We start from the raw sequence: 8,930 nt of genomic DNA, 5'->3' as shown, positions 1-8,930 counted from the left end.
TGCTTACAAGTTTTTTTGGTTGATCACTTATCACCACCCACTTTCCCTCGCCTTCCCTCTGAGTTTCCGCAGTCTGTTCTATGCTTCATGTCTTTGGATCTATTTTGTGCATCAGTTTATTTTGTTCATTAGATTCCACATATCAGTGAGAGCATGTGATACTTGTCTTTCCCTGACTGGCTTATTTCGTTCAGCATAATACTGTCCAGGTCCCTCCATGCTGTCTCAAAAGTTAAGAGATCCTTTTCTTTTTTTATTGCTGCAAAGTATTTCAGGGTGTAAATGTACCATGGCATTTTTATCCACTCATCTACTGATGGGCACTTAGACTGTTTCCACATCTTAACTATTGTAAGGTGTGCTGATATGAACATAGAGGGGCATACATTCTTTTTGATTGGTATTTCGAGTTGCTTAGGATATATTTCTAGAAGTGGGAACACTGGGTCAAATGGGAGTTCCATATTTAATTTTTTGAGGAAACTCCATACTATTTTTCACAGAGGCTACACAGTCTGCATTTCCACCAGCAGTACCTATGTTAGGGTTCAATTTTATCCACATCCTTGCCAACACTTGTCATTTGTTGATTTGTTGATGGTAGCCATTCTGACAGGTGTGGTATGACACCTCATTGTTGTTTTAATTGGCATCTCTCTGAAGATCAGTAACTTTGAGCATTTATTCATGTCTCTTAGCCATCTGTAGTCTACTTTGGAGGAAGGTTTATGTCCTTTGCCCATTTTTTAACTGGATACTTTGACTTCCTTTTGTTAAGTTGTTTGAGTTCCTTATATATTTTGGATATTAAAACTTCATCAGATGTATCAATGCCAAGTATGTTATCCCATATACTAGGCTCCCTTTTTATTTTGATGATGAATTATTTGCTGTGTAAAGGCTTTTTGTTTTTATGTAATCCAATTTGTTTATTTTCTCCTTAGTTTCCTTTGCCCTAGAAGATGTATTGGTAAACATATTGCTGTGAGAGATGTCTGAGATTTTGCTGCCTATGGTGTTCTAGGATTTTCATGCTCTCATGGCTTACAGATAAGTAGTCTTTTATCCATTTTGAGTTTATTTTTGTGTATGGTGTAAGTTGGTGGTCTAGTTTCATTTTTTTGCATGTATCTGTCCAATTTTCCCAACACTATTTATTAAAGAGACTGTCTTGACTCTATTGTATGCTCTTCCCTCCTTTGTCAAATATTAATTGAGCATAATGGCTTGGGTTGATTTCTGAAGTATCTGTTCTGTTCCATTGATCTACATGCCTGTTCTTGTGCTAGTACTAGGCTGTTTTAATTAGAGTTGCTCTGTAATATAACTTGATATCGAGTATTGTGATTCCTCCAACTTTGTTCTTTCTCAAGATTGCTGCAGCTATTTGGGGTCTTTTATAGTTCCATATAAATTTTTGGAGTATTTGTTCTAGAACTGTGAAATATGCTGTTGGTATTTTAATGGGGATTGCATTGAATCTGTAGATTGTTTTTGGTACTATGGACATTTTAATGATGTTTATTCTACCAATCCATGAACATGGTATATTCTTCCACTTGTTTATATCTTCCTCTGTGTCTTTTTTCAACACCTTGTAGTTTTTGGAGTAAAAGTCTTTTACCTTCTTGGTTAATTTTATTTCTAAGTATCTTTTTTTTTAATTGTTTATTTAGTTTCTCTTTCTGAGAATTCATTATTGGTGTATAAAAATGCCATCAATTTAATTTTGTATCCTGCTACATTGCTAAATTCATTTATTAAATCTAGTAGTGTTATGGTGGAGTCTTTAGGGTTTTCTAGGTACAATATAATTTCATCGTTAATAATGACAGTTATATTTCCTCCTTTCCAATTTGGATGCCTTTTATTTCTTCTTCTTGTAATCACATGGCTAGGACTTCCAGTACTATTTTGAATAAGAGTGGTGAAAGCGGATATCCTTGTCTTATTCCTCTTCTTAGGGGAAATGATTTTAGTTTTTGCCCATTGAGCATGATGTTGGCTGTAGCTTTGTCATATATGCCTTTATTATGTTGAGATATGCTCCCTCTATTCCCACTTTGCTGAATATTTTTATAAAAAATGGTTGTTGGGTTGTGTCAAATGGTTTTTCTGCGTCTATTGATAAGATCATGTTATTTTGTATTTCTATTTGTTTATGTGATGTATCACATTTATTGATTTGCGAATGCTGTACCAGCCTTGCAGTCATGGAATAAATCCCATTTGGTTATGGTGTATGATCTTTTTAATATATTGCAGGATCCAGTTTGCTAATATTTTGTTGAGGATTTTATCATCTGTGTTCATCAGGGATTTGCCCTGTGATTCTCTTTCTTTGTATGTCTTTTCTGGTTTTGGATTTAGGATAATACTGTCCTCATAAAATGAGCTTGGAAGTGTTCCTTCTTCTTGGATTTTTTGGAATAGTTGGAGGATGATAGGTATTCTTTGAATGTTTGGCAAAATTGCCTGTAAAGACATCTGGACCAGGGCTTTTGTTTGCTGGGAGTTTTTTGTTTGTTTGTTTGTTTGTTTTTTATTACTGCTTCAATTTCATCAGTTGTTGTTGGCTTATTCGGGTTTTTTAATTCTTTCTGATTCAGTTTTGGGAGATTGTATTTTTTTAGGAATTTGTTGATTTCATCCACATTGTCCAGCTTGTTGGCATATAGTTGTTCATAGTATTTTCTTACAATTCCTTTGTATTTCTGTGGTGTCAGTTATTACTTCTCTGCTTTTGTTTCTGATTTATTAATTTGCATCTTATCTCTTTGTTTCTTGATGAACCTGGCTAACAGTTCATCAATCTTGTTTATCTTTTTAAAGAACCAGCTCTTGGTTTCATTGATTTGTTTTGTCTCTATGTCATTTATTTCTGCTCTAATCTTTATTATTTTCTTCCTTCTACTTACCCTGGGCCTTTCTTCTTCTCTTTCTAGTTCTTTAAGTTGTAAGGTTTAATAGTTCATTATTAATTTTTTTTATTTTTTTGCAGTATGCCTGTAGTGCTATGAACTTCCCTCTCAGGACTGCTTTTGCTGTGTCCCATAGATTTGGGGTTGTTTTGCATTCATTTTCTTTTTTTTTCAGGAAGTTTTTTATTTCTTTATTAATCTCATTGGTAACCCATTAATTGTTTAACAACATGCTACTTAGCTTCCATGTGTTTGAATGTTTTTTAGTGTTTTTATTGTAGTTGATTTCTAATTTCATTCCACTGTGACCTGAGAAGTTACCTGATATAATTTCAATCTTCTTGAACTTGTAAGAGACTTTTTTAGTGTCCTAACATGTGGTCTATCTTTATGAATGGCCCATGTGCACTTGAGAAGAATGTATATTCTGCAGCTTTGGGGTGAAATATTCTATAAATATCAATTAAGTCCTTTTCATCCAGTGTGCCCTTTAGAGTCACTGTTTCCCTGTTGATGTTTTTTGTCTGGAAATCAAGTTGACTTCCATAAAGTGAAGTTATCTGGGTGGTAAATTTCCCTACTATGATAGTATTGCTGTCAATCTCTCCCTTAAAGTCCTAAGGAAGATTTTTTTTATACATCTAGGTGCTACTATATTGGGTGTACATATATTTACCAGAGTTATATCCTCTCATTAGATCAATCTCTTTAGTATTATTTAGTGACCTTTGTTGACTTTTGTGATGGACTTCATTTTGAAATTTATTTTAGCATATATGAGTATTGCTACCACAGCTTTTTTGTTTGTTTTCATTTGCATGGACATTTTTATTCCATCTTTTCACTCTCATACTGTGTGAATCTTCTGTACTGAGGTGGGTCTCCTGAAGATAGTATATAACTGGGTCATGTTTTTGTATCCATTCAGCTATCCTATATCTTTTGATTGGAACATTTAATCCATTTACATTTAAGGTTATTATTGATAGGTACTTATTTATTGCCATTTTAATTCTGTATGTCTATGTTTCTCTATCTCTTCTTCTTATTTCTGCAGTCCCTTTAGCATTTATTACAGTGCTGGTTTGGTGGGGATTAACTCCTTTAACCTTTTTTTTGGGGGGGGGAGGGGTCTGTGAAGCTGTTTATTTCTTCCTCTATTTTGGATGATAGCCTTGCTAGATATAGTAATCTTGGTTTCAGATCCTTACTTTTCTTTACCTTGAATACTTCATGTCATTCCCTTTGGCCTGAAGAGTTTCTGATGAGAAATCAGCTGACAGCTTTATGGGGCTCTTTTGTAGGTAACAAATTGCTTTTGCTTGCTGCCTTTAAGATTCTCTCTTTGTCTTTATTTTTGACATTTTAATTAAGATGTGTATGGGCTTGGGCGTGTTTGGATTCTTCTTGTTTGTGGCTCTCTGTGCCTCCTGTATTTGTGTGACTATTTCCTTCACCAGGTTTGGGAAGTTTTCTGCCATTATTTCTTCAAACATGTTCTCTAGCCCTTTCTTCTCCTTCTTGCCCTCCAATGATGCAAATATTGTTATGTTTCATGTTGTCCCACAGCTCCCTTAAGCTGTCCTCTTTTTTTTTTAAATTGTTTTTTCTTTTTGGTTCTCTGACTGAGAGATTTTTTTCTAACCCATCTTCTCATTCACTGATCTGATCCTAAGCTTCCCCCAATCTGCTGTGTATTCCTTCCACTATGCTCTTTATTAGTGCTATGTCCTTCTTCATAGTTACTATATTTTTACTCATGCTATTGAGCATCTTTGCCATCATTATTCTGAACTCTTATGTCTGATAAATTTCTTATCTCCATTTTATTTAGTTCTTCCTCTGGAGAATTCTGTTTTTCTTTTGTTTTTGGCATGTTGTTTTTTTTTTGTCTCCCCATTTTGCCCACCTGTCTGGTTTTGTGACTGTGTGTTAGATAGATCTGCTATGCCTCCTAAAATCCAGTGCAGTAGAGTGTCAAATGCTATTTATCACTAATTAGATCAGGGAAAGACTCAAATCCTCCAGAGTTCTACCTCTGCCTGCTGACTAATAAGATTCAGTCTTGAGTAGCCCTCAGGCAATTGTCCAAAAGTGTGGGGAGAGGTTTTCCACCAGGGTGGGGCAATTGCTTCTGCCTGTAGGCTAATAAGGTCTCTTAATGAACCTCAGAAACTCTACACCATAGGGCAAGATGTTTTCCAATAGGGTAGGTCAACTGCCTTTCCCCCAGCCCAAATCTGGCTGGATAGCAAAAGTCCACAGGAGAAGGATGTCCTATACAGTCTGAGGTAATGATGGTTCAGCACAGAAAACCGGGGTGTCTGCCTTCTGAGCTCTAACCCCAGAGCCCTTAACCCTGGCTTTTACTTACCCAGCTCAACTCTGCCCTCCCTTTGCCAGAGCCTAAATTGAGTGACTGCACACAAAATTTTGTAACTTGTGTCCTTAAAAAGGTGCATGCATTTCAAGCCATCTCCTCCTGGCAGACAACAACCGTGTTGCTTTTCTGTGGGCCTCTTTCTCAGTTCTGGTGTTCTCTGCTGCAGGACCTAGCTTGAAGATTACACCCCAGATTTCTCAGTTGCAACCCCCACCCCCCACCCACAGCTGAGCTATCTCTCCAGAACTTCAGCTGCTGTCTGTGGGATCCCTGCCAGCCCTTTTGTGCCTCTTCCCTTCGTCCCAGTCTCTATGCAGTCTCCACTTTCTGTCCTTAGTTATCAGGGTTCTCTCCAGCTAGCCTTCAGTTGATTTTTCAGTGTTTTGTTGTAATCCCAGCTTGGCCCTGGGAGCATGTCCATCAAAATTTTTAATCCATCTATTATTATTTTTTAAAATTTCTTTATTGATTAAGGTATTACATATGTGTCCTTATCCCCACATTACTCCCCTCCCAAACCCCGCTCATGCCCTCAACCCCCTGGTGTCTGTGTCCATTGGTTAGGCTTACATACATGCATACAAGTCCTTTGGTTGATCTCACCCCCTTACCCCCACTCTCCCCTACCTTTCCTCTGAGGTTTGATGGTCTGATCAATGCTTCTCTGTCTCTGGATCTGTTTTTGTTCATCAGTTTATGTTGTTCATTATATTCCATAAATGAGTGAGATCATGTGATATTTATCTTTCTCTAACTGGCTCATTTCGCTTAGCATAATGCTCTCCACTTCCATCCATGCTGTTGCAAATGGTAAGAATTCCTTCTTTTTTACTGCAGCATAGTATTCCATTGTGTAGATGTACCACAGTTTTTTAATCCACTCATCTACTGATGGGCACTTAGGCTGTTTCCAAATCTTAGCTATGGTGAATTGTGCTGCTATGAACATAGGGGTGCATATATCCTTTCTGATTGGTGTTTCTAGTTTCTTGGATTATATTACTAGAAGTAGGATAACTGGGTCAAATGGGAGTTCCATTTTTAGTTTTCTGAGGAAACTCCATACTGTTCTCCACAGTGGCTGCACCAGTCTGCATTCCCACCAGCAGTGCACGAGGGCTCCTTTTTCTCCTCATCCTCACCAACACTTGTCATTTGTTGATTTGTTGATGATAGCCATTCTGACAGGTGTGAGATGGTACTGCATTGTCATTTTATTATATTTTAAAACAGAATGTACCAAATATTGCCAAGGATTGTGGAAATTGGAACACTTATGCATTACTGGTAGGAATATAAAATGGTGCAGCCACTGTGGAATACACTTAAATGGTTCCTCAAAAAGTTAAACATAGAATTACCATATACCCCAGCAATTCCACCCCTAAGAATATACCTAAAAGAATCAAAATCAGGGACTCAAATAGACACTTGTTCATTGCAGCATTTTTTGTTCAACCTCAGCTGTGAAATCAGCATCAGGTGATTCAAATTTTGCCACAGACCACAGAAGAGCCACAAGTATTGATTTTGGTGTTACAAATAAATTTTAATGAGCAGGCAAATTTACAAATACAGAAGCTGTGAATAATGAGGACCAACTGTACATACACTAGAATCGTGGTTGGCAAACTGCAGCTCGCGAGCCACATGCGGCTCTTTGGCCCCTTGTGTGTGGCTCTTCCACAAAATACCATGACAGGGCGTGCACATACAGTGCGATTGAAACTTCGTGGTCACACTCAAGGGGCCAACGAGCCGCATGTGGCTTGCAAGCCGCAGTTTGCCAACCACTGGACTAGGGAGTAACTGCTTAATGGATACAAAATTTCTGTCTGGGCTGAATGAAAAGTTTTGGGAATCTATAGTGTGCTGGTGGCACTGCCGGGAGCTGGTCCATCCTTGCTGTTTCAAAGGACCTGGTATATATGGCATACTGTTCTTAATATGTTTGCTCACCTTCTTGGCACTATGTGTTTTAACCAAGGTCTCCTCTCTGAGAAAGGTTGTTTCCCCAGGTAGGGATTTTCCCCTGAAGTTAGGGAGGGAATAAAACCCCTCAACTAAGTGCCAGGCAGGTAATTAATCACTTTAACTATGAACAATCATGCTTAAGCTACATAATCTTTACTCCCTGGAATGGAGATAAGAAACACCCTAACCTTTGTAATAGAGATTGATAGGATTGAATCAACTGGTATAAATACAGATGTAACAAGACAGCAAGACACAGAACTTAGAACACAGAACTTAGAACACAGAACTTAGAACACAGAACTTAGATTGAGAGAACATGGCAAAAGATCCTGGACTGAACCTGACTACAGAAATTGGCAAGAGAACCTGACTAGAACCTGGTGACTGAACCTGGCTGGAGAACCTGGACAGAACCTGGCTGGAGAACCTAGCGAGGGAACATGGCTACAGAACCTGGCTGGAGAACCTGGAGAACCTAGCAAGAGAACATGGACACAGAACCTGGCTGGAGATCCTAAGCAGAACCTCTCTGGAGATCCAGACCAGAACTTGGCTGGAGATCCTGGCTGGAGATCCTGGATGGGCTGCTGATCAGCTGAACGCTGTCACCGTGTCGTTCCTTCTTCGCCGACTCCGTCTACACCTTTGGGGACCCCTGGACCCTCTGGGGTTGGACCCCAGCAGTGGCACAACATTGTAAATGTAATTAATTTCACTGAATTGTAAGCCCTAAGCTAATTAAAATAGCAATTTTTTGGTTATATATGTTTTATCAAAATTTTTAAAAAATACATTAAGAAAGATAAAAACCAGTTGCCTTTGGAGTATCAGAGCGGGAAGGGAATGCAAGCATGACATACCTTTATCTCCCAGTGGAAATAAATGATGATGATATTCAAATAGCATTATTTTGTTACTATCATCATTATTACTTCTAATCTGAATTTGGAGGTTATTTCTTTTAACATTATGATGCTATACATATCATATGCATTTCTTAATGCCATTGTGAGAGGCCCTAACTGTGTCTAAATCATGGAAAGGATGCAACAAATGACTGTACATTCTTTATGCTAGGGAGTAAGGGCATATATTAATATTGGAAATCAGAGGTTTTATGATCTGCCTAGTGAGTTGTTACTAAAACTAAGTAAGCAACTTACCCCTATTAACTAGTCCTGTCAGTTCCTCTGCTTTTCTATATATTATTACCTCCATGAAATTCTCCTCATCTTTTAAAATCAATTCAGTCCACTGCATGCGTTCTAACTCCTTTCTGTCCAATTGCTCACTACTTCCTCAATGGGGAAGAAAAATCAATCTAGAGAGGCTAGAAGATGTTCAGCTTTATCTAAAAATAATTGATTGCAATAAATTTCACCTTTGTAATTCTCTTGTTCCAAGAGGCTGAGCTTAAAAAAGCTTTTCAGAAAAGAAATAGATGGTGAAGAAAAACATAAGGGAATAGTTCCCTCAGAGGTACGAGCACAGGAGAGCTTTGTGTATTATTCAAGGGTAAGTTCAGAATGCAACTGGGGGAAATAATCTATGCATGAGCAAAGAGAAAGATTAACGAAGAAGCTGAGTAAAGTAGATTTCTGAATATTGTTCATGTTACAAGCATATTTAAAAACTGAGACTCAGTCATC

The sequence above is a fragment of the Myotis myotis genome, unplaced genomic scaffold (genome assembly GCF_014108235.1).
Source record: "Myotis myotis isolate mMyoMyo1 unplaced genomic scaffold, mMyoMyo1.p scaffold_m19_p_3, whole genome shotgun sequence".
Lineage (NCBI taxonomy): Eukaryota > Metazoa > Chordata > Mammalia > Chiroptera > Vespertilionidae > Myotis > Myotis myotis.
This window is presented reverse-complemented; position numbering follows the sequence as displayed.